Source organism: Polypterus senegalus, chromosome 2 (genome assembly GCF_016835505.1).
Source record: "Polypterus senegalus isolate Bchr_013 chromosome 2, ASM1683550v1, whole genome shotgun sequence".
NCBI lineage: Eukaryota > Metazoa > Chordata > Cladistia > Polypteriformes > Polypteridae > Polypterus > Polypterus senegalus.
Window position 1 is genome coordinate 133,107,394 of NC_053155.1, and position 15,123 is coordinate 133,122,516.

The 15,123-nt window shown below is 45.0% G+C and overlaps 1 long non-coding RNA gene across 1 annotated transcript in view; it reads right to left on the bottom strand.

Annotated features, from left to right (window-relative positions):
- LOC120523375 overlaps positions 1-15,123 on the bottom strand; it is a 47,448-nt gene that overhangs the window by 20,504 nt on the left and 11,821 nt on the right. The gene's annotated exons all lie outside the window — the stretch shown is intronic.

Genomic DNA, 15,123 nt, shown 5'->3' on the forward strand with positions numbered 1-15,123 from the left:
AAAGATAACAGGTTTCATTCATCGAAGTGTTCACTACCCAAATCGCTACTCGTGAATCTAAGATGTTTAACAGGCATTCCCAGTATTAAGTTGTGGAATTGCCTGCGAGTATTTAGCGACAGCGTCTCTATGAACTTGTGGATTTGCCTGCGAGTATTTAGCAACAACATGTCTATTAACTTGTGGATTGTTCTGCGAGTATTTAGCGACAGCGTCTTTATGAACTTGTGGATTTGCCTGCGAGTATTTAGCGACAGCGTCTCTATGAACTTGTGGATTTGCCTGCGAGTATTTGGCAGCAGCTGCACGAAGTTGTTTCCAGCTGCATCAGAAAATGTACCACAACGTCTGACACGCCTCCTTTTTACTGTTTTCTCACAGCTTGGATTGCTGCTGTCATAATCGGTTTGAGTTTCATGGTTTGTTTCAATTACGTTAGTATTTGCAGGACTTGTGTTGAAGTGACATTTGGCATCTGTCAAGCGTTGTAAGCATACAACCGACTTCATCGATAACTTTGCATCCAGTTTTTGAGAGTTGAAACATTTATAAACATCAAAGTGTCCACTACTGAAATTGTCACCTGTCAATCTAAGATGTTTAAGAGGCACTGGCGGTTGTCGAAAGGTGTAAAATATTTGGCCATTTCGGTACACTTGAAAGCAACAACCGAACAATTCAGCAGCAGCCATCAACTCACATGCAGATCCATAGGTGAAGGGCTTAAAGATTTCACTCTTGTAGTGCTCCTGTGTAGTATAATTATCTCCTGTACCGTCATCAGTCCACACTTTGAACCTGTCACAGTCATTCAATACATAAGACACAATGTTCCTCCTGATATCAAGAGTGAGCCTGATATGGCCGTGCAATATGTAACACAGAGAATGTAAAAGGTAGGTGCCATCTCCAGGCATGGAAACCACTCGGTAAGTGACAGTTCTTTGATCGATGGTGATCACCTCTATAGACATGTTAATGGGGATACGGTTGGAACGATAAAGGAAATGGGTACGTGAACAGTAAACTAAGTCTAAAATACCTACACAATAACTATAATTGTAATAAACAAACAATAAAACAGCAGAGAAGCCGTGGATTAAATAAAAAGGCTGCAGTTATCAGCAGGGAGACGTGAATACCATGGCGAACCAAGGAAGGGAATGAAGAGACCGGAGCGATGGACGGCCTTATATGGACAGGCAGTCAATTACGTGGGAGGTGTGGGGATGGGGGATGAAATATAGGCAGATAGCCAACTACGTGGGAGGCGTGGTGATGAGGGACACAACACAACGCCACAAGGAAATGGGTACCTGAACAGTAAACTAAGTCTAAAATACCTACACAATAATTATAATCGTAATAAATGAACAATAAAACAGCGGAGAAGCCATGGATTAAATAAAAAGGCTGCAGTTATCAGCAGGGAAACGTGAATACAGTGGCGAAGCAAAGAAGGGAATGAAGAGACCAGAGCGACGGATGGCCTTATATGGGCAGGCACTCAATTACGTGGGAGGCGTTAGGATGGGGGACGCAACACCGCCTCACACAGCGACCGAACTGCAGGCTATAGACGTATATATGTACGTAAGTAGGATTCAATTATGACCGTTATGTGTAGAATTTCAAAATGAAACCAGCTTAACTTTTGTATGTAACCTGTAAGGAATGAGCCTGCCAAATTTCAGCCTTCTACCTACATGGGAAGTTGAAGAATTAGTGATGAGTGAGTCAGTCAGTCAGTCAGTCAGTCAGTGAGCCAGTGAGGGCTTTGCCTTTTATTAGTGTAGATATGCATTAGAAAATACTCATCCAAAACGAATCACAAAAGTATAATATAATAGAATGTAAATTTGCTGGTTGTACCCAAACTGCAACAACATTGTCAATTGTCTGACTGTGTTATAATGCATAAAAAGTTAAAAATATTTTTATATTCAGAATTGGGTTTTTTTCCCAAGATGTCCACTATCATTTTTTCAAGCTCTCGCTTAATGACTGGTTTATTTTCTGTTTAACATGTTTTAATCTCTGGTATCTTGAAAAATTAAATATACACATAAATAAATATATATTCATTTCAATCATATAATCCTAAGCAATTCATTCTTTTCTTAAAAAACATGAGATCTGTAATCGGTAAATCCTATTAATCTATGCATCTGTGTCACAGAAGTTAGTTTCGCAAGCAGAACATGACTCCTTTAAAGCAGTACAGACACTTAAGAAGACCGTTCAATAGATGGCTGCCATCACCATATAACCAGGCTCAGTGACGTGATGTCACATACGCACACAAAGGTAAGATGTGCGCCCAGTGAAGGAGGTGTTATAGCAACCAGAATCCAAACAGGCAGAGCAATCATAATCATGCGATACAAGAATGGGGAAAAAATAATAAACATAAAACTACTGGGCTTTTGTCTAAATCATGACGCATAAGAAACTGAAAATTTTGATAGCAGGAGAACTGCCAGGTGCATTTGTGACAAAGAAAAAGCTACAAAATAACAATTCTTCACAGCAATTGTAGCGGAAAGGTATCTCTGACCACACAAAACATCATGCATTGGCCTGGAAATGGTACAACAGTAGATGACCATATTGGGTTCCATTCTTGTTAGCTATGAAAAATAGAAGAGGCTACAGAATGTACGTTAGCACCAAAACTTGATGACTGATGACTGGAGGAATGTTGTCTGGTTTATTAATTTCTGCCGTGATGTGTGGATTTTAAAGTAAGAATGTGGCCTAAGTACTCCATGCACCCAATATTAATGACTTTCACTGTATGTCAAAAAAATCAACAAATAAATATATCGGTGTATCTCTGACATTAAGTAATGAGGCTATAGAAGGGTTAGGGAAATAAATGTTTTGTCCTTATACTGTACTTACAAACAGCGTTAATTTAGTACTAATAATGACATCAAAAATAAATAAATGAACAGTACAGGCTAGTAGTTATAGTGTATTGATGCACTTTTCTAGGCACTCATTCCACCTCTTAGTGTCAGTGGAGTGTCATTTGAATACCACAGCACATCTAAGCATTATTACAGATCCTTGTGCCCTCCTTTTATAGTCCCAGTGTACTCTTTTTCAAATGGATACTTTTCATGGACATTACACTGACTTTGGTTCACTAAAAATGGCAGTCACTATTCTCAGATCTCAGTTCAAAAGAGGACCAGTGAGATGAGGTGGAACAGAAGGCTTGGAAAATGAATGTGTACAGGAAATGTGTGATGAGCCAACCTGGACCAAAATCTCTGAGGAAAGATTTCAGCTCCTTGTAGACAAAAGGGGGCATTGCAGAATACTAGATAGATGTAAGTGGCCACAGAATATGCACATAAACCATATAGTATAGTATCATGTAGTAGAGTAGAGGAGAGTATAGACACTGCAATGAAAATTAGATTAGAGTATACTTTATTTTTCCCCAAGGGGAAAATACATTTTCACAGAAACTACGAAATATACTGTATATTTATTTCTGGCATATATTTATGTATACTCTCCGAGGAAAGTTTTCAGCTCCTTGTAGACAAAAGGGGACATTGCAGAATACTAGATAGAGGTAAGTGGCCACAGAATAAGCACATAAACAGTATAATATAGTATCATCTAGTAGAGTAGAGTAGAGTATAGACACTGCAATGAAAATTAGATTACAGCATAGATTAGAGATCACAGAAGCAACCAAATATATATTTATTTCTGGCGTATATATACAGTATATATATATCTATCTGCATTATAATATACACTAAGCTATACTGTGTGTCCATTCCCTCTGAGTTATAAGAATTGGTCAGTTTGGCTTTGTTGATGTGACCTAAAAAGGAATGGCAAGTTTGAAACACACATTCAGGAGAAACAGCAAAGAAGGCACTATGAAAGAGCTACCTTCATAGGTGGGAAGTATAAAACAGTACAGGAAATGAGAAAGGCATCTCAAACCTAATGACAGAGTCAGACAAGCAGGCTTTACAGGAAGGCACCCAAGAGCGGGACACTGGTCAAGAGAGGTTCAGACACACAAAGATACTGACGAAATGCACTGAAGATACATGTAGAGCAAGACAGAGCAAATCTTTTTTAATTATTCTACTACCTGTCTTCCTGTGGCTAGTGTGTGTCTATATCCTGGCTTGCTGCTAGCTGCTACCGAGCTGTGTGATCTGCATGTCGCGCTGCGCGTCAATCAATTTAAAAACCTGTACAGCAGCTGTCTTTTTGTCTCACTTCCTTGTCTCATGGAACATTAAAGTGTCTCTGAGAAGTTGTTTGTAATTAGGGCATGACGTGCAAGAAGTCTCGTGGGACTTCAAAGTGTCTCTCCGAGATGATAACGTCTCGACCCAAATTTTTTTTATATAATAGATATATAATAATAATAATATATACAGTATATATATTATATATATATATATATACAGTAATCTCTCGCTATATCGGCTCGACTTTTCGACTTCACTCTATCATGGATTTTAAATGTAAGCATATCTAAATATATATCACGGATTTTTCGCTGGTTCGCCGCTTTCTGCAGACAATGGGTCTTTTAATTTAGGTTACATGCTTCCTCAGTTTGTTTGCCCAGTTGATTTCATACAAGGGAAGCTATTGGCGGATGGATTAGAAGCTACCCAATCAGAGCATGTATTACATATTAACTAAAACTCCTCAATGATATACGATGTGATTGAGATTGTTTGCTTCTCTATCTTTCTCACTCTCTGCCTGACGGAGGGGGTGTGAGCAGAGGGGCTGTTTGCACAGAGGACACGGAGGCTCCTCTACAAAATGCCGCTTTATCGGTGCTCCTGTATACTTAAAAGCACATATTGATTTTTTGATTGTTTGCTTTTCTTAGCGAGCGCTCTCTCTGACATTCTCTGCTCCTGATGGCGCTCCTTTGAAGATAAGATATGTTTGCATTCTTTTAATTGTGAGAAAGAACTGTCATCTCTGTCTTGTCATGGAGCACAGTTTAAACTTTGACTAAAGGGTGTTATTTCATGTCTAGAGGGCTCTAATAATGTTAACAGTGTGGGAGAGTTTATAAGGGCTTAAAATATATAAAAATACCTATACAAACATATGGTTTCTACTTCGCGGATTTTCACCTATCGCGGGGGGGTCTGGAACGCAACCCCCGCGATTGAGGAGGGATTACTATATATATATATATATTGTGGTCCCCGGCCGGGGCTGGAACCCGGCCGGGACGCCCAGGTGGATGTCGGGAGGTAGCAGGACTGAACTGGAGAGAGAGGACGGGAGGCAGCCAGGAAGGCACAAAGACTGTGGGCCCTGGACTTTGGGGAATCGGTGCAAGAGGCACTGGGGTTGTGAGTGCACGTGACTTTGACATTGGAACTGTAAATATTGTACATAGTGTTAATAAACGGTGTGTTGGGTGAAAATATGTTGTCCGTCTGTCTGTGCCGGGGCCAGCGTTCACAGTGGCGTAGCCGGCAGGATGCTCCGCCTGGTGCAAGGCGGGGACCTGCATCAAAAACAAAATTTTCTGTGAACGGCCCGGCGCAGCAGCGACTTACACACTGGCCGGGAGCGCCGTGCACAACCGCAGCGAGCGCTGGCTTCAGAAACCGCCGCCGGACAGCGGAATGGCTTTTCCCGGTGCGAGGAGAACCCGACATCGCCGAGCGCAGCTGGCTCCAGTCTCGCTGTCGAGACGGACAGCCAGGCCGGGCGTGGCAGCACAGAAGGCCACACCGAGGCGGGGCCTCGCATGACGGATCCGGAGGTAAGTGCCCTGCCCTGCAATCATCGGCCCCTCGGGTCGGTCTTACCTTCATTCCTACAGGAGGGACGAACTGGATCCCGGCCCGCGCACGGCGGCAGCAAAGAAGGCTGCGGAAACGGAGCCGCTGCGGCTCAAGGAATCGCTGCAGCCTCAACGCGGTGAGGAGGCACGTCTCTGCACCCGGAGCAGGGAAGGCAAGATGGCCGCAGGCCGGATGTCCCGCCCGCTGACAGGCACGGGGTTGGCTGGTGTGTCTGGTGTGCCCGCCGAGGATTGGATGGAGGTGGGACCTAGGAACGCCAATCTCGTGCCGAAACGAGACCCGACTGGGCCAGAGGGAGTGGCCCACAGGAGGCAGGCGCGAGTGGAGCTGATAGACAGGTAAGCCCACTGACGCCTGCCTCTCTGCTTCCACCAGCGCTCGGCGTGAGTCGGGGAATCCCTCGCCCGCCGGGTCGCCGCTTGCAGATTTGCTGTGTGTTCTCGCCACTCAGTGTGAGCAGCTGATGGGGAAGGCGGTCGCGTCAGGAGAGACGGCGCGGCGCTGGAACCGGAGGCCGGCAGAACACAGCGGAGTGGTGAGTGTTGCCGCTCCGTAAAGCAAGTGGGGGTTCGCTGAACATGGCGTGACCGCTATGGACGACCGGCTCCAAGTAGGCAACTTCCCAACAGCGGACGCCGGGCGGTGCAGACGGCTAGCGAGGCTGGGAGATCAACACGCAGGAGCTGGTAGGATCGGGCTGCTGAGTGCCCTTGGTCCTAGTGCCCTGCGCTTCAAGCCCGCAGCTGTCTCCCGTCGCTCTGCCTGGATGCAGACGGGGCTGGATTTGAGCTTTTGCTGTGCTCAGACCCAGATAGTCGGGCGTCCAAGAGAAGAAGGAGGAACCGAAGGGTGAGTGCCGTTCCTCCGATAGGAGAGGACGCGGCGCTGGCGCGCTGGCCCGAGAAGGGCCGCCCCTCTGTGCGGGCAGAGGAGATCCCCTGGGCGGCTGGGCGAGCTGCCTGCGAGAGCGTGCCGCAGACAGAGCAGGCGTGAACTCGGGTGGAAATTCAGCCCAAACAGGGGCTGTGTGTCCATTCCTCTGAGTTATAAGAATTGGTCAGTTTGGCTTTGTTGATGTGACCTAAAAAGGAATGGCAAGTTTGAAACACACATTGAGGAGAAACAGCAAAGAAGGCACTATGAAAGAGCTACCTTCATAGGTGGGAAGTATAAAACAGTACAGGAAATGAGAAAGGCATCTCAAACCTAATGACAGAGTCAGACAAGCAGGCTTTACAGGAAGGCACCCAAGAGCGGGACACTGGTCAAGAGAGGTTCAGACACACAAAGATACTGACGAAATGCACTGAAGATACACGTAGAGCAAGACAGAGCAAATCTTTTTAATTATTCTACTACCTGTCTTCCTGTGGCTAGTGTGTGTCTATATCTTGGCTTGCTGCTAGCTGCTACCGAGCTGCGTGATCTGCATGTCGCCTGCCAATCAATTTAAAACCTGTACAGCAGCTGTCTTTTGTCTCACTTCCTTGTCTCATGGAACATTAAAGTGTCTCTGAGAAATTGTTTGTAAGTAGGGCATGACGTGCAAGAAGTCTCGTGGTACTTCAAAGTGTCTCTCCAAGATGATAACGCCTCACCCAAATTTTTTATATAATAGATATATAATAATAATAATATATACAGTATATATATTATATATATATATATATACAGTAATCTCTTGCTAGGACAGACGACCGGGAGACACGGATGGCTTCGAGCACGCAGCCGGCACTTCCGCCACACAGGGGTGTGGCCACCACTAAGTGCCGGGAAGCAGCTGGAACCCGTCGGGGTTCCCATAGGCCACCTCCCTCCAGTCGGTGGTGGACGCCGGGAGGCAGTGTTGGCGAAGCTTGAGAAAGGACAGGAGGCGGCCAGGAAGGCACAAGAGACTGTGGGCCTGGACATTGGGGAAATCGGTGCGAGAAGGCACTGGGGTGCACGTGAGCATAAAACTGTAAATAGTGTAAATAAACAGTGTGTGGGTGCAAAATATGTTGTCCGTCTGTCTGTGCCGGGGCCAGCGTTCACAATATATATATATATATATATATATGCTCTGTACAGGATTAGCATCCCAGGCAGGAAAGGAAGAGATTTTGTACCTGGTTGAGACACCAGAGAGGAACAACAAATGCATTGTTGGTCTGTGAAACAAACAAAGAACTTTATGTCCAGCTGGTATCAAATAATAGAAGGACCAGTGATAGCTGGGAGTCAGAAGCAATTCCATCCCCTATACCCTAGGTGGCAGTGGTCCTCACATGCCACAACTCAGTTGGGACATGCATATGGATGCTTGGCATATGGACTCCAGACATGCAGCCCTGTCCTTTGGTTTGGGGTTATATTGGGGTCATGTATATTGTCATAGAAAAAATAGGTTGGCTGGCACCCTACCTGAGGTAGATAGTTCCTTACCTAGCCAGGAAGCTGTGATAAAGGAACAATATGGATAGATGGGCATCCTGATGAGGTTGGTTACTGGCACCTTCCTCTGTGAGTTTGCCATTATAATTGAAGGACGGAGGGAGACTGCTTCCCAGAACTATGTGTTCCCCTATTACGTTGAATTCCAGTATCCCTCTTGTATGGTTCCTGTTTGGACACCCACAGGGCTGCACAGGAGGTCAAGTTTTGGTGGACACCTGTGTTGGAGTTCTTGGGTACTGCTAGGGGGAGCTGCTGGGAGAAGGCTCTCCTGTTACAGAGAGGTTCTGCCTGACCTGGATGTTCTTCCAGGTGGCAATCCTGTTGCACTGATAGTACTCCAAAGATCGTATTGTACTGTGCCATTGCGACATTCTTTTGAGTTAATAAAGCTATTGTAATAATCATAACTTGAATGTCTTTTTCTATACAAACAACTGTAAGCCTACTTTTTTCCCATTGTATATACGGCAATCATTGCATCATCAATGTGTGGCACTTTAAGAAAAGTACAGCAATAAACAAGGCTAAAATAAATAGCAAAACAAACTAGAAAAATGCAAAAAAAGTACAAAACTAATTCAAACTTTGAGATCCTCCACTAACTTTTCTGTGATACTACCATACTACCACAACACACCCCAAGGCACAATAAATGATAGGTAACACATTAAGGGTCAGTGACGAGAAGATAATTAACTTTTTCAGCTCCTCATTACATTGGAGATGCATAGCTCATATTTTTAGGAAATATGTTTTTGCAGAATTTGGTCGTGCTAGAGCTAAATGGATAATCATTTTACAGATATTAGTTTAAGTGCCTCTTAAAAGGACCAGCTCAAGTGATTTCCCCTTCTTTAACCATTCCATTATTTCCAATCACCTAATTGCACAATTGCAAAATTAGTCATATCGTATAGAGCTCATAAGGTCAACGAAGAGGACCAGTATGCTCTGGACCTTGGCAAATCTTTGTAAATGATTACCTACTTGTTCGTTCAGTGGCTAAATATTACACTTTAAGGTTACATTTGAGTGTATTTTGTATAAATAAAACAACTTAAAATGTTCTATTACTTACTCATACACTTTCTATGTTCTCATTTGTTAGTTGAGAAATCCACAATATTTGCTTTGTATTTCTTAATCTTGTTTGATGCTTTATTTAGATATTGCCACATAGCAGCACTGGAAATATCCTGCAACACTATTTTTTCATTCAGTTATCTACTGATAAACTTAGCAAAAGGCTCTAAACCAGAATTTCAAAAGCAAATAAACTGAAAAAATCCAAAAACGTGGACACTGTGAGCTGTGTGCTAACATCTTTTACATCAATGCTGCCATAAAATCATAAGTTACATAACCTGTGTGTTACATGCTCTCAGGAATGAAGGAACCAAAGGAGACCCAAAGAAAACATAGGGTGCCCTCCAACTACCAAAGTCCAAAGGGGTGTAACAAAAAACAGGCAGAAGAACTGCTGATGTAGCTTACCAGGCTTGTCTGAAGAACAGTCTCTCTCAAGCAGCTTACTGTTGGAGGGCTCTGTCATCCAGATGTGCTTTACCAAATCTGAGCCATCTTCTGGGAGCTAATGTTGAAGAAGATTAGCCAGCATTGGCACCCTCAGCCCCAAAGAAGGCACTCGGAGTCTCAGGACAGGCAGTGGAATCATGTTTTATTACATGATGCACACACGGTTCCAGTTCACATTTCCCATCGTCTACTTTACAGAGTTCTGAATAATAATAATGACCTCATTCAGCACCTTTTCTCATAACAATCACCAGGTGCTGCAGACTTTCTCATAACAATATCCTGCCATCGTTGGCTTTCTCATAACAAATTCACTATTTGTTTCTTCATTAAGAAGATTGATATATCTTCGAAGGACGTATTTGCCACCTGGAAGTGAGCATCACCTAATCACTCCTCCCTAATCCTGAGCTGTTAAAGATTGAGGGCCTTTGGTTAATTAGTTCTCACCACTACTTTGGACTCAGTAGAACCCACCCGTGAAAACTGGACTGTTTAATTAATAATTCAATTAATGTTTACTTGTGGCATTAGCATCTCTTAAGGCTGACATACTAGACAGCTGTGCCAGCTAGGTGGTAATGTGCAGCTTTACTGATAAGGGCTAGGCTGCAGAAAGCTTGGCATGGTGCCTCTTGACTACTTGAAATAAAAGTACAGGTCCTTAACAAGTAAATCTTATATAGTTTAAGACTGGTTTAGGGTTAGTATGCTCCTTTAACCTATATATACAGTATATATATATATATATATATATATATATATATATATACATATATATATATATATATATATATATATATATATCTCACAAGCTCCACACAGAGCCGTAGCAAGGTTTGTGGCAGCCACCCATATAATTGGTTTCCTGGCTGAAACTTGCAAATAAATGATATAACTGATGTGCACAAACAGGAGTCCAAAACAGAACTGAGGGAATAGGGGAAAGGTGGAGGCTTTTAAAGGGGAAGGCAGGAAGTGACGTCAAAGGGGTCAGGATCGGAAAGGTATTCCTCCATAGGCTCGGACCCGGAAGTGACGTCAACAGGTGCAGGTGGAATCTCTCATGGGTGGTCTGCAGGAAAGTGAGAAAAAGAATCAGTGCACTCTGCCACATCCTGATCTGATTCGGAATTGCCCTTACTCAAACCCTTTGGCTGCCTCCCATGCGCACATGTGTGACTATATATATATATATATGTATATATTGTCATAAAAACGAGTCCAAGACATTATAAAGGTTTGGGACAGCCACCCGTATATTGTTTTTTCCCAGCTGCAAATGGGTTTTCTTATCAAAGAAACGATGTGCATCTCACAGAGTCCAAAACAGAACTGACTATAGTAGCCCAAGATGGAGGCTTTAAAGGTCTTGACGTCAAAGGGACCGGAACCAGAAGTGACGTCATCAAAGGGGCCGGCTTCGGAAGTGACATCATCAAAGGGGCCGGCTTTGGAAGTGACGTTATCAAAGGGGCCGGCTTCAGAAGTGACGTCTTCAGAGGCGCCGGAACCTTGCAGGATTTCCCGAGAAAGGTCTGTAGGGAACTGAGAAAGACAGTCAGTGCACTCCGCCACCCCCTGGTCGGAAGTTTTATTACAATTACTTGAGCCCTTTAGCTGCCTCCTACTCGCACATGTGTGACAAGGCCCCCCCCTCAGCCCAGACCCATTGGGTCGGGCGTCCTGCACCGAGAGGTCGTGGGCACGAGAGAGCATCAGCGTTGGGATGGAGAGAACCCTTACGATGAATAAGCGAAAACTTGTAAGGTTGAAGGTCAAGAAACCACCTAGTGACCCGTGGATTTGACTCCTTGTGAAGGGCCATCCACTGTAAAGGAGCATGATCCGTCACAACTCCTGGCCCAAGAGGTAGTACCTCAACTGCGTAATCGCCCATTTGGTTGCAAGGGCTTCTCTCTCCACCACTGCATACCTGGTCTCTCGATCCAACAGTTTCCAGCTCAGGTACATGATGGGGTGTTCAACACCATCGACGCTTTGGCTCAGCACTGCACCCAGGCCTGTGTCCGAAGCGTCCGTCTGGAGAATAAAAGGGAGAGAAAAATTAGGAGCTTTTAATATTGGTGCTGACGTAAGAGCCTGTTTTAAGTCACTAAATGCAGCGTCCGCCTTGTCAGTTCATACCACATGATTAGGAGCCCTCTTCTTTGTAAGATCAATCAAGGGCGCCGCTCTCTGAAAACCGAGGTACAAACCGGCGGTAGTACCCGGCCTACCCGAGAAAGGCTTGGACCTGCCTCTTGGTTTTCGGACGTGACCATTTAACAATGGCATCTATTTTTGAACACTGTGGTTTCACAGTACCCCGACCCACCAGGTAGCCCAAATATTTAGCCTTTTTCAATCCAAAGAAACATTTCTTGGGATTAATATGAAGCCGGCTTCTCCTAGTGTCCGCAATACCGCAGTGACCTGCTGTACGTGTTCTTTCCATGTGCTGGAATAGATGACTACGTCATCCAGATAGGCAGCACTATACGCATTATGGGGTTGGAGCACTTTGTCCACCAGACGCTGGAAAGTTGCAGGAGCCCCGTGTAACCCGAATGGAAGAACACGATACTGCCAGTGTCCGCTAGGAGTGCTGAACGCGGTCTTGACCTTGCGGAGTCCGTTAAAGGAATCTGCCAGTACCCTTTGTCATGTCAAGCGTGGTCAAAATTCAGCTTGTCCAAGTCTCTCGAGGAGGTCATCCACGCGAGGCATGGGATAAGCATCAAAAAGGGAGACCTGGTTAAGTCGACAGAAGTCATTGTAAAACCTCCAACTGCCGTCAGGCTTACTAACCAAGACAATTGGGCTGGACCAGGGACTAAAACTTTCCTCAATCACTCCTAGTTCCAGCATCGCTTGATTTCCAGCTCCACTTCTGCTTTCTTTGCCTCAGGAAGTCTATAGGGGCGCTCTCGGACTATAACCCCTGGTTCAGTCACTATGTCGTGCGCAATCAGAGAGGTCCGTCCAGGTTTTTCACTCACCACCTCTGAGACGGACAGGATGGTTGATTCCAGCTCCCGTCTTTGTCTATAGGTTAATTCCTCCGAAATTAAGGGTGTCTATGTGAGCAAAGAATGAGCAGGGCTGAGCGGAGGAGGGATCTGGCTCCCTCTCCTTCCACGGCTTCAGCAAGTTCACATGATAAACCCGCTCAGTTGGTCTATGATTGGGTTGTTTCACCAAAGATGTCGACCAACCTTTTTCTCTCTTTAATTTCATAAGGGCCTTGCCAATGGGCGAGTAATTTAGAATGAGAGGTGGGAATTAATACCGTGACACGATCCCCCGGCTGGAATTCTCGGAGTGTCGTGCCACGATCGTAATAACGGGCCGGTTCTGCTTGTGCCTCTTCCATATGATTTTTTTAAAATAGATAGATTTTTTCAAATCTATCGCGTAACTGAGCGATATATTCCAAAATATTTGTACAGGGAAGAGCCTCTCCTTCCCAACCTTCTTTCAAAATATCCAATATACCTCGGGTTGTCGTCCGTATAACAATTCAAAAGGAGAGAACCCCGTAGAGTCTTGTGGGACTTCCCGATAGGCAAAGAGAACGAGGGGGAGGAGTTGATCCCAATTCCTCCCATCCCCGCTGACCACCTTGCGAAGCATCTGTTTGAGAGTCTGATTAAACCTCTACACTAGACCGTCGCTTTGAGGATGATACACCGCGGTCTTTAAGTGCTTTATTTTCAGTAACTTGGCCGCTTCCCTGAACGTCTCGAGGTAAAAGGTGTTCCTTGGTCCGTTAGGACTTCTTTAGGAATACCAACACGCGCAAATACTCCTACTAGTTCCCGTGCGATTGCTTTAGATGTAGCTGAGCGCAAGGGAACAGCTTCTGGATATCGGGTTGCATAATCCACGAGGACTAATATATATTTATGTCCTCGGGCTGAGGGCTCCAAGGGTCCTACAATATCGACCCAGATTCGTTCAAAGGGGACATCAATTAAGGGAAGGGGAACAAGAGGAGCACGGTCCTTGTTAGGAATTTGCTGCAATTGACATTCTGGACAAGAAATACAAAAACGGCGAACCTCCTTGTTAATTCCCAGCCAATAAAATCTGAGCTTAATCTGCTCTAAAGTTTTTTCGGAGCCTAAATGGCCTCTAAGGAGGTGGGCGTGAGCTAATTCACAAAACTGCCGCCGGTAAGTTCGTGGAATTAACAACAGTTTCCGAACCTCCGCCCCATGTTCCGTGACCCGATATAATAGATCATTTTCTATTACAAAGTAAGGTCCTTGTGGCATGGGCTGATGTGTGTGCTGGCCGTTGACAAGGACTACTGCATTTTTTGCAAATTTTAGGGAGTCATCGTTCCACTGCTCCCTTTTAAAAGAAGCCGGTGTTTGTTTAAACTGAAAGTAAATGTCGGAGAGAGGGTCCGGTCTGACATCAAGGGGAGGGGATTCCTCCCGACTCGTCGAGGTGCGGGTGGATGACGTATTCGCCTGCGATGGACCAGGAATCTCCCCGTCCTCCTCGTGGGCTTCCGTATCTCTCTCCGCCGGCTGTGTACACGGCGTGGAGACAGCTTGAGATGAGCTATCCCCATCTACAACGAGGCCTAAGTTTTTATCAGGAGTAGTCAATAGTTTACCGCATTTATTTTCTGACCAGTCCCGTCCTAGAATCGCTGAGAAGGGAGGATTAGGGTGGATCGCCATGGGATGTTTTTTTAGCGTTCCTCCCTGACTCATGAAACACAGGGAGGTGTCGTACATCCGGAGGTCTCCGTGAATACATTTAATACTGGTCTTTTTTTTAATTCTCTGTCGCCGTAAAACATATCGGCAATCAACAATGGAAATGTTGCTGCCGGAATCAAACAGGGCAAGGAGTTCAGAACCATTAATGACTACAAATCCTGTATTTGAACACATCAGGGGGTTGGCAAGAGCACACAAACCATCTCCCCCCTTCCACCTACATCCCGCCTCACTCCTGGGTAGGTTGTATGCCCGGTGGCCCGGGAACTCAGAAACAGGCTCCTATGTATGTGTAAGAGACTTCTTCAGTAGGACATGTTCTCTAGGAAATCCACTAGAGGGCCATTCTGCTCTCCCAGAGTTTAAGACTGGCTTGGGTGTTTTCAAGAGCTTTACAAGCTCTTCCATTGAATGGAATTCACCCCAGTCCGGCTGGGCAAAGTTTTTAGGTAGGCCTTTTAAAAAGAGGAAACAGGCAGGTGGTTAATTCAAATGGCCTTAGCCACGCAGCCACCTGCTCCCAGAGGGCCAAAGAGGGGCATAGTTTTGGAGGTCTTCATGGTTTTCTACGCACTGCGTTGACA